Source organism: Tachyglossus aculeatus, chromosome 5 (genome assembly GCF_015852505.1).
Source record: "Tachyglossus aculeatus isolate mTacAcu1 chromosome 5, mTacAcu1.pri, whole genome shotgun sequence".
In the NCBI taxonomy this organism is placed as follows: domain Eukaryota; kingdom Metazoa; phylum Chordata; class Mammalia; order Monotremata; family Tachyglossidae; genus Tachyglossus; species Tachyglossus aculeatus.
This window is the reverse complement of record NC_052070.1, coordinates 101,701,147-101,717,724: the sequence shown is the minus strand read 5'-3', so window position 1 is coordinate 101,717,724 and position 16,578 is coordinate 101,701,147.

Here is a 16,578-nt window from a genome sequence, read left to right as displayed (position 1 = left end):
ATACTCCGAACTGCACTGTACTGGGGGCTGTAATGAGAGCTGAAACTGCAGCATACTCTGGGCTGCACTGTGACTGCCCCGTGGGACAACCTGATCACCTTGTAACCTCCCCAGCGCTTAGAACAGTGCTTTGCACATAGTAAGCACTTAATAAATGCCATCATCATTATTGTTATTATTATGCTGGGGGCTGCAGCATACCTTGATACGCGCAGAGTTGCCCCGTGCACTGGACCGCAGCATGAGCGGGTACCAGCTGACACTGACCCCATCCCCGAGGCCGAGAAGCAGGCAAGGAGGAAGGTCTGCAAGGGGGAAATCTAGCTGTTCTCCAGGAAATAGGGTTTGAAAACTCCTTGCGACGCTTCGGTCCGAACCTGGGCCACAGCTCCCCGCCTGCTGCCTCTCTGTCCTAGGCCTCTCCCTAACTAATCCTGCTGGTAGCCTGGAGCCCCCTCTGCCCCACTTCACTTTCCCACCCACAATTGCACTCTCTAACAACCCAGCCCCAACACCTTGCCCTGACCCGTTCTCTGTCCCGGGTGGCTGCTTACGGTCCACCCCCATCCTAGACCCACAGGCTTGTGCACAGAAAAGCAGCATAGCGTAGTGGATAGAGCACAGGTCTGGGAGTCAGAAAGTCATGGGTTCTAATCCCAGCTCTGCCACTTGTCTGCTGTGCGACCCTGGGAAAGTCACTTCACTTCTCTGTGCCCAAGTTACCTCATCTGTAAAATGGGAAAATGGTGATTGAGACTGTGAGCCCCACATGGTACAGGGACTGTGTCCAACTTGATTACCTTCTATCCACCCCAGTTCTTAGTACAGTGCGTGGCACATAGTAATTGCTTAACAAATACCATTACTACTATTATTGTAATTATTATTATTATTATGTGATATCACCTGCCTGACATTGGGCATCTTCTTATGGTAATAGTGTCATACATGCTATCTGTAATTTCCCTTGTATTCCCCCTAACCATAATCTATTTTCAAGTTGTCTCCCACTGGAGACTGTAAGCTCCTTGTGAGCAGGGAATGTGCCTAGCAATTCTTTTGTATTACACTCTCCCATGCTCTTCGTACAATGCTCTGCACACAGTAAGCACTCAAATACCATTGATTGATTGGTTGATACACCCAATTTTGCAGAAGTAAGCTTAAGGCCACTGGTACCTAGATTGGTTTCCCAGGGTCCCTCCAATTTTTTCTAAAGCCTTTGTGTTCCCTTCCCAAATCCCTCCAGAAGCACGGACCACTTCACTTCACTTCACTTCGGTGCTGCAGGATTCACAGACAGAATTTGGGATGGAGGGAGGCTGAAAAGCCTCTAAAATAAAAGTACCAGACATAATGGTATTCAGTATCCCATCCAGACTGGGGACAGATCATTTGAAAAGTGAACAACTTTCCACCCTAACAGTACACCAGAATCTTCCACTTCTGAGAGATTACTAACTGGTTGAAAGTAGGAATTTAGACTGTGAACCCATTGTTGGGTAGGGATTATCTATATCTGTTGCTGAATTGTAGTTTCCAAGTGCTTAGTACAGTGCTCTGCACACAGTAAGCACTCAATAAATACGATTGAATGAAATGAATACATTTTAATGTCTGTCTCCCCCTCTAGACCGTACACTCCTTGTGGACGGGGATCATGTCTACCAACTCTATTGTACTTTCTCAAGTGCTTAGTACAGTGCTCTGCACATAGGTAGGCTCACTGTAGGCAGGGAACGTGTCTGTTTATTGTTATATTGGACTCTCCCAAGCACTTAGTATAGCCCTCTGCATACAGTTAGTTCTCAGTAAATATGATTCAATGAATTAAATGAATAAGTGCTCAATAAACACCATTGAATGAATGAAGTAGAACGAATCATTCGCTCCCATGGCTTCAACTACCACCTCTATGCAGATGATAACCAAATCTACATCTCTAGCCCTGATCTCTCTCCCCCTCTGCAGTCTCGCATTTTCTCCTGCCTTCAAGACATCTCTACTTGGATGTCCTCCCATCACCTCAAGCTTAACATGTCCAAAACAGAACTCCTTATCTTCCCATCCAAACCCTGTCCTACCCCTGACTTTTCCCATCACTATAGATGGCACCACCATCCTTCCTTACCTTGATGTTATTCTTGACTCCTCTCTCTCATTCAATCCACATATTCAATCCATCACTAAAATCTGTCGGTCCCACCTTCACAACATCACTTAAATCTGCCCTTTCCACTCCAACTAAACTGCTACCACGTTAATACAATCACTCATCCTATCACTCCAGATTACTGCATCAGTCTCCCAGCATCATACCTCTCCCCACTTCAGTCCATACTTCACTCTGCTGCCCAGATCATTTTTCTACAAAAACATTCAGGACATGTCACCCTGTTCCTCAAAAAATTCCAGTTGTTGCCCATCCGCCTCCACACCATTGTCTTTAAAGCATTCAATCATCTTACCTCCTCGTACTGCACCTTGCTACTCTCCTACCACATCTCAGCCTGCACACTTCGCTCCTCTAATGCCAACCTTCTCATTGTGCCTCTATCTCGCTACCAACCCCTCACCCATGTCCTGCCTCTGGCCTGGAACGCACTCCCTCCTCAAATCCAACAATTACTTTTTCCTCGCCTTCAAAGCCTTATTGAAGGCACATCCCCTCCAAGAGGCCTTCCTGACTAAGCCCCCCTCTTTCTTCTTCCCCCTCTCCCTTCTGTGTCACCCTGACTTGCTCCCTATGTTCAACCCCGCTCATTGCCCCACAGCACTTATGTAATTTATTTATTTATATTAGTATCTGTCTCCTGCCTCTAATGTAAACTCACTGTGGGCAGGGAGCGTGTCTGTTTATTGTTGTTTTGTACTCTCCCAAGTGCTTAGCACGGTGCTCTGCTCATGGTAAGCACTCAATAAATACCATTGAATGAAATGATGAATGAATAAATACCATTGATTGATTGATTGATACACCACAATTCAGTACAGATGGTAGTTGGTAGCTGTCATACCTGCTCACAAGGAGCTTACCATATACAGGATTACAGTTTAAAGGCTTTCAGTTTACAGGATGCCACTTGGTCAGGCATGTGGGAATACTGACTCATGGGACATTGAGAAAGTCATTCATTCATTCAATCATATTTATTGAGTGCTTACTCTGCACAGAGCACTGTACTAAGCACTTGGGAGAGGCAAGTACCAAGAGACAGCACCTGTAGGGGCTATCTGGATTTAAAGAAGCTTCTGCTCTCAACCCACTTCCCCAAAGTCTGCCCAGGCATTTTCTGATAAGATGTTCAGCATCAGTCTGGCTTTTTTAAAAATAGTATTTGTTAAACGCTTTCTATGTTCCAGGCACTGTTCTAAGCATTAGGGCAGATATAAGATAATCGGGTTGAACACAATCTATGTCCCACGTTGGACTCACAGTCTTAATCCCCATTTTCCAGATGTAGCAACTGAGGCCCAGAGAAGTGAAATGACTTGCCCAAGGTCACACAATCTACAAGTAGCAGAGCCAGGATTAGAACCCAGGTCCCTCTGATTTCCAGGCCTGTGCTCTGTCTACCAGGCCATACTCCCTCTCTGTTGGCATGCTTGTTCTATTAGCATTCTCCAGGCCTGTGGTCATTAGATGGTAAAAGTCCCTGGGAGCAGGGTTGGTGTTATGTACTTTTTGAGTGTGTATCCCAGGCCCAGATCCACAGTACACACTGACACTGTCGACAGTGACGCCTCTTCCTTGAGATCCTGGGTCAGCCTCATCACCTCTCTGGAGAGGCAAGGGCCACCCACCCAGAGGCAGGATCAGGGTCCTATCTGGTCTGCAGTTGCCATATAAGGTTGGTCTAGAAGTCCCCTTGTTCCAGGGTTCAGCTCAGATGGGGGAAACCACAGGAATGTCCAGGCTGAGCCAGGCTCTGGGCGTATCCACCGGGACACTAAGCAGTACCTGCAGAATCAATCAATCAATCAATCGTATTTATTGAGCACTTACTGTGTGCAGAGCACTGTACTAAGCGCTTGGGAAGTACAAATTGGCAACATATAGAGATGGTCCCTACCCAACAGTGGGCTCACAGTCTAGAAGGGGGAGACAGAGAACAAAACAAAACAAAACATATTAACAGAATGCCATGCTCAAGGCAAAGCACTTGGGATGTACAACAGAAGCACTTATAAAACAAGTCCCCTGCCCACAAGGAGCCTCCACTTCAGTGAAAAAGCTGACACTGTAATGGAATTCATTCATTCAATCATGTTTATTCAGAGCTTACTGTGTGCAGAGCACTGTACTAACAGCTTGGAATGCAAGCTGTTTATATCCCTGCCTCCAACAGCTCATGCCAGATTTTGCTCCTGCTTGCCATTCAATCGATGGTAGCAGAGGCCCCAGGAAAAAGCAGCCTGGGAATGAATCTATGCTTTCAGCCCGTGTCTGCCAAGGCCAAAGGGAAAGCCAGTCCCAGACCCTAGGGAGGTTGGTCTGCAGCTATAAACAACTTGGGAAGCAATACATCTTTTCTGTTTACTTCAGCTATGATCAGGGAGGGCTGGAGGTGGCTGGGGAAGGGGTTCCTTAGTGGCTCAGTTGGATCCCAGCTCTGTCACTTGTCTGCTATGTGACCTTGGGCAAGTCACTTAACTTCTCGTTGCCTCAGGTACCTCATCTGCAAAATGGGGAGTAAGACTGTGAGCCCCATGTGGGACCGGGACTTTGTCCAACCTGATTATCTTGTGTCTATCCCAGCTCTTAAAACAGCGCTTGGCACATAGTAAGCATTTAACAAACACCATAATCCAATGCTTAGAACAGTGCTCAGCACTTAGAACACATAAGAAGTGCTTAACAAATACCATCGTCATAAAAACAATAATAATAGTATTTATTAAGCCCTTACCAAACTCTGGGGTAGATACAAGATAATCACAGCCCTCATGGGACTCACAGTTTAAGTTGAAGGGAGAACAGGTATTAAATCTCCATTTTGAGGGAACTAAGGCCCAGAAAAGTTAAGTAACTTACCCAATGTCAAACAGCAGACAAGTGGCAAAGCGAGGACTAGAACCAGGTCCCCTGACTCCCAGGCCTGTATTCTTATCCATTAAGCTAAACCGCTTCTCTATGAATCCCCCTCCTGGGGCTTCACCACAACAAACATTTGGCACCTATTTCTTGAACCCTATTCCTTCCAGAGCTCAATCTTGCAACTTCCTTTCCCCTTTTCACTCCCCCAACCCCCATTCTGTCTGTATCCCTTCCTGGGCTTTGAAGCTGCAGCTTTTGAGTTTTAATCATTTAATCTCAGGCATTGCAGCTGAGCTGCTCTGAGCCTCAGGGCCCAACCTTTAACCCCTCTCCCACCATGAAAATTCATATATCCCATCTGCAAAATGGGCCTAGCAGGACCTGTTTATTCCAGCAGATAGATGGGGAGAATAAATGGTGGAAATGTTTTTTGCAAATATAAGGCCCGTTCTCACCCAGAGTCTGATTTGAAAACTCTTAACAAGGTGGGAGTCTGGAGAGGGGAGGGTTAATAAAGGCGGTCAGTAGGACATCTGCTGGTGGGATGAAGGGGAGAATCGGTGGGGTGGGGAGAGCCAGGATTCTCTGTCAACATGAAATGAAGAGGCAGGGCAGGCTGAGGAATTTCACAACAGCAGCTGAGAAGGTGGGGATGGAGGGGGGAGGGGGGAAAAGAAAAATCTGGGAGACTTCATCATTAAGTCAGGTGGGTGGAAAAGACTGGAGGTAACACCCTCTGGGAATTCTGTACTCTGCACACAGTAAGTGTTCAATAAGTTCAAGTGATTGATTGATGGATGGTTGATCCCATCTCTCTCCCTTGTCTCTTTCCCTTCCATTCCCTCTAGCTGGATTGGGATGGAATTAAGTACTATTGACTGACTGACTGCAACTGCAAAGAAGGATCTCAATCGATCAAATTTATTGAGCACTTTCAGTGTGCACAGCACTGTACTAAGCGCTTGGGAGAGGACAAGATAACAGAGTTGGTAGACACACTCCCAATTCACAAGATGTTTACAGTCTAGGCCGGGAAACAGACTTTAAGGTAAGTCTTATCTTTCCACCCAAACCCTGTCTCCCCCTAACTTTCCCATCACTTGTAAATGACACCACTATCCTTCCTGCCTCACAAGGCCATAACCTTGATATTATCCTTGACTTTTCTCTCTCATTCAACTAACATATTCAATTCATCACTAAATCCTGTCAGTTCCACCTTCACAACATCGCTTAAATCTGTCCTTTCCACTCCAACTAAACTGCTACCACGTTAATACAATCACTCTTCCTATTCCCCCTGGATTACTGCATTAGTCTTCTTGCTGACCTCCCAGCTTCCTGCCTCTCTCCACTGCAGTCTGTACTTCACTCTGCTGTCCAGATCACTTTTCTACAAAAACATTCAGGACATGTCATCCCACTCAAAAACCTCTGCGCCATTGTCTTTAAAGCATTCAATCACTTTGCCTCCTCCTACCTCACCTTGCTACTCTCTTGCCACAACCCAGCCTACACACTTCGCTCCTCTAATGCTAACCTTCTCATTGTGACTTAATCTCATCTATCTCTCCACCAACCACTCACCCATGTCCTGCTTCTGGCCTGGAACACCCTCCCTTCTCAACTGTGCCAGACAATTAGTCTCCCCAGCTTCAAAGCCTTATTGAAGGCATATCTCTTCCAAGAGGCTTTCTCTGGCTAAGTGCCCCCCACACCTTTCCTTTTCTCCCACTCTTTTCCACCTCACCCTGACTTGCTCCCTCTGTTCTTTCCCCTCCTAGCCCCACAGCACCTATGTACATATCTGTAATTCATTTATTTGTATTGATGTCTGTCTCCCCCCTTCTAGACTGTAAGCTCATTGTGGGCAGGGAATGAGTCTATTGTTGTAATGTACTCTCCCAAGCACTTAATACACTGTTCTGCACACAGTAATCACTCAATAAATGTGATTGATTGAATGAATGAATAATAATAATAATGATGGTGTTTGTTAAGTGCTTGCTATGTGCCAAGCACTGTTCCAAGCACTGAGGAAGATACAAGGTAATCAGGTTGTCCCACATGGGGCTCACAGTCTTAATCCCCATTTTACAGATGAGGCCCAGAAAAGTGGAGTGACTTCCCCAAGATCACACAGCAGACAAGTGATGGAGCCTGGAATAGAACCCATGACCTTCTGATTCCCAGGCCTGGGCTCTATCCCCTAGGCCACACTGCTTCTCAACATAAGTAAATAAATAATAGATAGGTACACAATTTTTGGGGGGCGCTGAGGGAGGGGTCATTAAAGGGTGCAAATCCAAGTGCAAGGGCCATGTAGAAAGGAGTGGGAGAAGAGGAAATAAGGGCTTAGTCAGGGAAGGTCTTTTGGAGGAAATGTGCTTTTAATACAGCTTTGAAAGTGGGGAGGGTGATTGTCTATCCAATAGGAAGGGGAAGGAAGTTCCAGGCCAGAGACAGGTTGTGGAGTAGGGGTCCACGGCAAGATAGAGGAGATCGAGGCTCTCCTCTCCTGAGGAGTAGGCAGTAGAGGAGCAAATTGTATAGGCTGGGTCATAGTAGGAAATCAGGGCAGTAAGGTAGCAGGGGGCAAACTGATTGAGCACTTTAAAGTCTATGATAAGGAGTTTCTGTTTGATGAGGTATTGGACGGGCAGCCCTTGGAAGTTCTTGAGGAGTGGGGAAACATGGACTCAATAGATTAGTAGAAAAAAATGATACAGGAAGCAGAGTGAAGGATGGACTGAAGTGGGGAGAGACAGGAAATGGGGTGGTCAGGAAGGAGGCTGATGCAATACTCAAAGTGGGATAGAACAAGTGTTTAGATTAACGTGGTAGCATTTTGGATGGAGAGGAAATGGCAGATTTTAGCAATGTAAAAGAACAGACAGGGTTTGGTGACAGATTGAATATGTGAGTGGAATGAGAGAGATAAGTCGAGGATAATGCCAAGGTTACAGGCTTGTGAGGCAGGGAGGATGGCAGTGCTGTTTACAGAGATGGGGAAAGTCAGTGGGGAGGACAGGGTCTGGATGGGAAGATGAGGAGTTCTGTTTTGGATATGTTGAGCTTTCGGCAGAAAGACTTGCCAAGTAGTGATGTCCTCAAGGCAGGAGGAAATGCAAGACTACAGAGAAGAAGAGAGATCAGGGCTGGAGTTGTAGATTTGGGAATCATCTGCATAAAGTTGGTAGAGCATGGGAGGGAATTAGTTCTCCAAGGGAGTGAGTGCAGATGGAGAAAAGAAGGGGACCCAGACTGAGCCTTGAGGGACTCCCACTGTCAGAGGGTGGAAGGCAGAAGAGGAGCTCTCAAAAGAGACTGAGAATGATCCATCAGAGATATAGGAGGAGAACCAGAAGAGAAGCTGAAGTTTGATAATGCTTCCAGGAGAAGGGAGTGATCAGTGGGGTCAGGCAGCTGAGAAGTCCAATGGGATTAGGATGGAACTACTCAGTCCCCAGGGATCTTGGCAAGAGTTCTACTTCAGTGTGGATCAAAGGGCTTAAATCTGGACACATCGAGGAAGGACCCTAAATGAAGTAGTCTTCAGCCAAAATCACAGCTAAGCATAAACAACTCAAACAATTCTTTCTTAAAAAGCTACTAAAAGAAATTAGAAATAGGAGGAAGTAATAGAGTTTAAAGATATGGACACAGGTATTGGGGTGGGGATGGGGTTGAGAATTCAGTAGTGCTGAAAGATTGAAATGGGGTAGTGAGGTTACAAAGTGAGGAGATAATAATAATAATAATAATGGTATTTGTTAAGTGCTTACTATGTGCAAAGCACTGTTCTAAGCTCTGGGGGATACAAGGTGCTCAGGTTGTCCCACGTGGGGCTCACAGTCTTAATCCCCATTTTACAGATGAGGGAACTGAGGCACAGAGAATTTAAGTGACTTGCCCAAAGTCACACAGCTGACAATTGGCAGAGCCAGGATTTGAGCCCATGACCTCTGACTCCAAAGCCTGTGCTCTTGACACTGAGCCACGCTGCTTCTCTAATGATGAGATGAGATGAGAAGTAGGATGGCCTAGTGGATAGAGCATGGGCCTGAGTCAGAAGACCTGAGTTCTAATCCCAGCTCCACCACTCTGTTTTATGTGTGACCTTGGGCAAGTCATTTCACTTCTCTGGGCCTCAGTTCCCTCATCTGTTTCTAGACTGTGAGCCCACTGTTGGGTAGGGACTGTCTCTATATGTTGCCAACTTGTACTTCCCAAGCACTTAGTACAGTGTTCTGCACACAGTAAGCGCTCAATAAATATGATTGATTGATTGTAAAATGTTAATTAAGACTGCCAGCCTCATGTAGGAAATGGACTGTTCCAACCTTGGATCTACCCCAGCATTTAGTACGGTGCCTGGTGCATAGTAAGCACTTAATTACTAGAGGAGGTATGTAGCTTTTACTCCCTGAGGGCAGGGATTATGACTACCAAGTGTATTTACTGTACTCTCCCAAGCACTTTAGCACAGTGTTCTGCACAAAGGAAGCTCTCAATAAATACCACTGATCGGTGTGAACTCAGAAGGGCTTTGAAGATGGAAAGGGCAGAGACCTGATGGATCTGAAGAGGGAGAAATAATAATAATAATGACGATGATGGTATTTATTAATGATGGCATTTGCTAAGCGCTTACTTTGTGCAAGGCTCTGTTCTAAGCACTGGGGAGGATACAAGTGATCAGGTTGCCCCACGTGGGGCTCACAGTCTTAGTCCCCATTTTTTACAGATGAGGTGACTGAGGCACAGAGAAGTTAAGTGACTTGCACAAAGTCACACAGCTGACAGTTGGTGGAGCCGAGATTTGAACCTACAAGGCTACCTCGGGCAAGGATTCGAACTCACAACCTCCAACTCCCAAGCCCGTGCTCTTTCCACTAAGCCATGCTGCTGTAAGAGGTCAGCACTAGGAGAGCAAGAATGAGGCACAATGAGTAGGCTATCTTGGGCAGAATGAAGGGAGTGAGCTACAGGATAGTGGGATAGGAGAGTGGATAGGTGGGAGAGAGCTGCCTCTTTTCAAGTGCCACCTCCTTGAGGCTCTACCCCCAACCCACTTTGGGCTCTGGAGAATCTAGTTCCTTTAGAGAGGGAAGGTTGCAAGACTTAGGATTGGAATCCAGCTCTTCTGATTTCCAGATCTGAATTCCTGGGCTAGGTGCTGTTCTGTGCTTTTCCTCATTAGCATATAGTGGTGAATATCCTCACCTGTCATGTGGGAGATCAGCATTCATTTACTTGATGGTAGGGTGCAATTATTTCCTTCTAGACTGTAAGCTCATTGTGGGCAGTGAATGTGTCTGTCAATTCTGTTAAACTGTACACTCCCAAGTGCTAAATGCAGTGCTGTGCACATGCTAAGCACTCAGTAAATACCACTGATGGATTGGGGTGCCAAAACACTGAGAAAGACAGGACAAGGTAGATAGCACTTTGCTTGAGCCATTCCAGCCCCCCATGTTTTGACCTACCCATTTATAGGGCTATTTAAGGTGGGGCTCAGTAATCTACAGATGCAGGGGGTTTTTGGTTGTTCTTTTTAAATGGAATTTGTTAAGTGCTTAGTATATTCTAGGCTCTGTACTAAGCATTGGAGTACATACAAACTAATCAAGTTGGACACAGTCCATGTCCCACATGGGTCTCACAATCCTAACTCCAATTTTACAAATGAGGTATCTGAGGCCCAGAGAAGTGAAGTGACTTGCTCAAGGTCACACAACAGGCAAGTGGTGGAGCTGGGATTAGAACCCAGGTCCTTCTGACTCCCAAGCCTGTGCTCAAGCCACTAGGCCAAACTGCTTCTCAGATGGATGGATCCTGCACCCAACTATAATACCATCCCCTGCAAATTAAGTTGAGCCCCATCTAGCCCCATATGGGCCAGACCCAGGTACCCTGCTCTTTGGGTTGAGGGGGGCGGGGGTAGCAGAGGGAGAGACAGTAGGGGAGGGGTTGTGACCAGGCAGACTGGGCTAGGGTGAGCCATGAACCTAGAGTCAGAAAGGGGCTCAGCTCTACAGGGGATGAGCTCAGGGAAGTATCTACCCTAATACCTGGCACACAGTAAGCATTTAACAAATACTACTTAAAAAAATGTTGGGGAATCAGAGAATTGCCTGCAAACTGACTCTCCCAAGGGCAGGCTGGGGACCAATACCATCACTTAATCCCCAAACTGATGAAAGTATGGGGTGGCATCAGGGACAGGAGAACCCAACATAGCACTGTGGATAGAGCAGAGGCCTGGGAGTCAGAAGGTCATGGGTTCTAATCCCAGCTCTGCCACTTGTCTGCTATGTGACCCTGGGCAAGTCACTTCATCTCTCTGTACCTCAGTCACCTCACCTGTAAAATGGGGATTGAGACCGTGAGTCCCACATGGGACAGGGACCGTGTCCAACCTGATTTGCTTGTATCCACCCCAGCGCTTAGTACAACGCTTGGCATATAATAAGCAGTGAACAAATACCATAAAAAAACCCTGGCCAGAGGGGCTTGGATTGCCCACCTCCCCCACGACCCCAGTCAGGAGTGTTCATTAAGCGCTTACTGTGTGCAGGGCAGTGTCGGCTGTATAAGGGTGCTGAAAGGGTGCCTACTTCCCAGGAAATCTTTCTGTCTGAACCACTAATGAGGGTGGATAAATGAGTGAGAGAGAGGCAGTAACAGGGCTATTTGGGAGGGAAAACAAGAAATGAAATTTCCTAATTAGTCAGGCTGGCCAGCCCCAGAGCACTAAGGGATCACTTGGGAGCCCCAGAAAGTCCGGGGATCCCAGGCTTGGCCAAAGAAGGTCTCTTCCAGGCCAGTAATTAGCTTCAGGCTGGGAGTGGAGCTCCATTCAAAGAGGAGGGGTAGCTATTCCCCCTGGCAGGGGCCAGCAACAGCTGCCCACCTCCTATCAGGGCCACAGAAAGGAGCCCTGAGAGCAAGGATTTGAGAGGGAAATGCTAACTGGATGGAACTGGCTGGGCTGTCTTCTGGACTTGGCATGACCAGAGGCCTTTGCTGCCCTTGTGCAGAAGGGAGAGTCCAGGCTGCCCAGCTTCTGCCAGTCATAGGGGAGCAGAACAAAGTTCTCTTTCTCTAGTGTCCCAAATGGGTGCCAGTCTCAGGCTTTACTGCCTAGCCAGCTTTGGACCTCCTTTCCCGGGCACTGGATGATCCACTGACCAGAGCTTACCCTGGGCCACTCTAAGAGCAAAGGCCCAAAGCCCACCCTTTGCCAGCCCCACTCCTCTGATACCAGCTGCACAACTGATTTAAATGGAAGCTTTGGGGCATCTCCTCTCATCCTCCCCCTGCATCTCCCAACTCTGGATCTCAGTTTCCCCTTCTGCAAAGCAAAGGGGATGAATATCACCCCCGTTCCTAGGGAGCTGGGAATGCTGGGGAAATGGGCAAGAAATACGGAAATGCTTAGAGGAAGCGAACTCAGAATGAAAAAGCATCCAGAGCTCCGAGAAAAGTGCCAAATGAGGCTGTTAGTCTGGAATCACCCAACGGCTGAGGTTTCCCTGTAGCACAGAACCTAGGGCCTAGGCAGGAGGGCCACCCAGGGCTGGGTTCCTGGTCCCTAACACCAGGGCTACCCAAGGCCCTCTAGAGCCCAGACAGCAGCAGATCCAGGATTCCCTGTTCAATCTCCTCCTTCCACACTCCAGGGCCACCTTTCCTAACCCCACCACTGGCTCCAGACCTGTTGAGCCCCAGTAAGCTTAGCCCTTACCCCACCCAAGCAGTAGAAAGGGCCCCCTGATTCTTCCCGAGGCCCAACCTCTTCAGAGTTATTGAATGGGATCAGGAGCTGGGGCAGACAAGGCAAATTCTGGGCTACCCATTTCCAAGATCTGCTGGAGCCACCCAGCCTTGAAGATTATTAGTATTCATAATAATATTTTACTTGTTAAATGCTCCTTATGTGTCAACGGCTGCTCTAAGCCCTAGGTTAGGCACGAGTAAATCAGATTGGACACATTCCCTATCCCACATGGGGCTCACAGTGTAAGTAGGAGGGAGAACACACATTGAATCTATTCATTCATTCATTCATTCAGCTGTATTTATTGAGTGCTTACAATGCCTTAATCTTTATGGAAGTGTGTCTTATCTTCATCTCAGTCAAAAGCAAGAGAGACAGGTCTGGGAAGGTTGTGGTTGATTGCAGTGCAAAGAAACTCCATTAGAACAAAATAACTGGGTGCAGATCATTGTACTAAGCGCTTGGGAAAGTACAGTGCAATAGTGAACACACATGCCCTGCCCACAGCAAGCTTACACTCTAAAAGGAGGAGACAGATATTAATATAAATAAATAAATTACAGATATGTACATAGGTACTCTGGGGCTGGGAGAGAGGGAAGAATGAAGGGAGCAAGTCAAGGTGATGCAGAAGGGAGAGGGAGAAGAGAAAAGGAGAGCTTAGGGAAGGCCTCCTGGAAGAGATGTGCCTTCAATAAGGCTTTGAAGCCGGGGAGAGTAATTGTCTGCCAGATTTGAGGAGGAAGGGTGGTCTAAGCCAGAGCCAGATCATGGGCAAGAGGTCGGTGGCAAGGTAGACAAGACTGAGGAAAAGTGAGAAGGTTAGCTTTAGAGGCACAGAGTGTGTGGGCTGGGGTGTAGTAGAAGGGTAGTGAGGTGAAGTAGGAGGGAATAAGGTGATTGAGTGCTTTAAAGCAAGTGGTGAGGAGTTTTTATTTGTTGGGGAGATGGATGGGCAATCACTGGAGGTTCTTGAGGAGTGGGGAAACATGACCTAAACATTTTTGTAGAAAAATGATCTGGGCAACAGAGTAAAGTATGGACTGGAGTGGGGAGAGACAGGAGACAGGGAGGTCAACAAGGAGACTTGTGCAGTAATCAAGGCAGAATAGGATAAGTGATTGGATTGGTGTGGTAGCAGTTTGGATGGAGAGAAAAGGATGGATTTTACCGATGTGAAGGTGGACCTGACAGAATTTAATGATGGATTGAATCTGTGGGCTGAATGAGAGTCAATGATAATGCCAAGTTTACGGGCTTATGATAGAGGAAGAATGGTGGGGCCATCTACAACGATGGGAAAGTTAGGGGGAGGACAGGGTTTGAGGGGGAAGATAAGAAGTTCAGTTTTAGACACATTAAGTTTGAGGTGACGGGAGGACATCCAAATAGAGATATCTTGAAGGCAAGAGTAAATGTGAGACTGCAGAGAGGGAGATCAGGGCTGGAGATGTAGATCTGGGTGTCATCCACAGAGAGGTGGTAGTTGAAGCAATGGGAGCAAGTGAGTTCTTCAAGGGAGTGGTTGTAGATGGAGAATAGAAGAGGACTCAGAACTGAACCTTGAGGGACTCTCCCCTCCTCCCCCACTCCCCCGGTTAGGAATTGGGAGGCAGAGGAGGGGCCGGTAAAAGAGACTGAGAATGAGCTGCCAGAGAGATAAGAGGGAAACCAGGAGAGGACAGTGTCAGTGAAGCCGAGGTTGGATAATGTTTTCAGGAGAAGGGGCTGGTTGAGTGTCAAAGGCAGCTGAGAGGTTGAGGAGGATTAGCATGAAGTAGAGGCAATTAGATTTCGCAAGAAGGAGATCACTGGTGACCTTTGAGAGGGTGATTTCTGTGGAGTGAAGGGGACGAAAACCAGAGTAGAGGGGGTCAAGGAGAGAAATGGAGGAGAGGAACTTGAGATAGCAGATGTAGATGACTTGCTCAAGGAGTTTCAAAAGGAATGGTAGGAGGGAGATCGGGCAATACCTAGAGGGAGCCATGGGGCAAAGGGAGTGGTTTTTTTTTTTTTAGGATAGGGGAGACATGGGCAAGTTTGAAAGCATTGAGGAAGAAGCCATTGGAGAGTAAACAGTTGAAGATGACAGGGAGAGAAAAAAAGAGGGGGCGAGTGTTTTGATAAGGTATGAAGGAATGGAGTTGGATGCACAAGTGGAGGGGGTGGATTTTGAGAGAAGACAGGACATCTCCTCTAGAGATACTGCTGGGAAAGATGGGAGAGTTGAAGAAGGGGCAGGATGTGGGAGGTACTGTGCGGGGAGTCATCAGAGATTTTAGGGAGATCACGCCTAATGATGTCAATTTTCTCAATAAAATAGGTGGTCGGGTCACTGGGGCATGGGATGGGAGAGGCGGGGGTTTGAGGAGGGAGTTATATGTCTGGAACAACCGGCAAGGGCGATGGGTATGGGTGTCAATAAGGATGGAGAAATAATTTTGCTGGGCAGAGGAGAGGGCAGAGTTAAAGCATGCAATGATAAACTAGAAGTGGACAAAGTCAGCCTGATATCTAGATTTCCACCAGCAGCACCTTGAAGCTTGTGCACTAGAGGAAAGGAGGCAGACTGTGGAGGTGATCCAGGGCTGTGAGTTAGTGGTACAAGGTAAATGAAGGGTTAGGAGAGTAAGTGAGTTGAGTTCTGGAGAGAGGGTGGTGAGAGTATCAATCTGGTCATCTAGGGAAGGTAGTTTGGGTATGGAGGCTAAAAATAGGGCATGATGAGTTAACAAAACTGGTTGCAGTCAAAAGATCGGAGGTCTCTGTAGAGGAACAGCACAGATTTGTGGGGAAGAAGTGAATAGGAGAGACGGCAGGTGAGAAGGTTGTGGTCAGATAAAGACTTTATTTATTTATTTATTTTATTTGTACATATTTATTCTATTTATTTTATTTTGTTAATATGTTTTGTTTTGTTCTCTGTCTCCCCCTTTAGACTGTGAGCCCACTGTTGGGTAGGGACCGTCTCTATGTGTTGCCGACTTGTATTTCCCAAGCACTTAGTACAGTGCTCTGCACACAGTAAACGCTCAATAAATACGATTGAATGAATGAATGAATGAATGACTTCAGGGGGATTTCAGAGTGTGCAATGGCTAGAGATGATGAGATCGAGTGTGTGTCTAAGTTGACAAGTGGGTGAGGTGGGGAGGAGTAGGGGGTCAATGGAGTTGAGGAGTGAGAGAAGGCGGGCGGCAGAAGGGTCATTAGGGACATCTATGTGGATCAATTTAGAAGCAGTGTGGCTCATTGGAAAGAGCACGGGCTTTGGAGTCAGAGGTCATGGGTTCAAATCCCGGCTCTGCCAATTGTCAGCTGTGTGACTTTGGCCAAGTCACTTAACTTCTCTGTGCCTCAGTTAACTCAACTGTAAAAATGGGGATTAAAACTGTGAGCCCCCATGGGACAACCTGATCACCTTGTAACTTCCCCAATGCTTAGAACAGTGCTTTGCGCATAGTAAGTGCTTAATAAATTCCATTATTATTATTATTATTATTATTGTTATTATTATCAATGTAGGCATGGAGAAAGAGAGAAGGAATGTGAAAAAGCCTTCAAAGTGGTTAAAAAAAGTTGGAGGTGGGACCTGTGGGCCAGCAGACTCCCCGTTTTCCAGATTTATGGTATTTTTTGAACAGTATTTGTTGAGTGCTTACTACGTGTCAGGCACTGTACTAAGTGTTGGGGTAGATACACGATAATGAGGTTGGACCCAATCCATGTCCCACATGGGACTCACAGTCTTAATCCC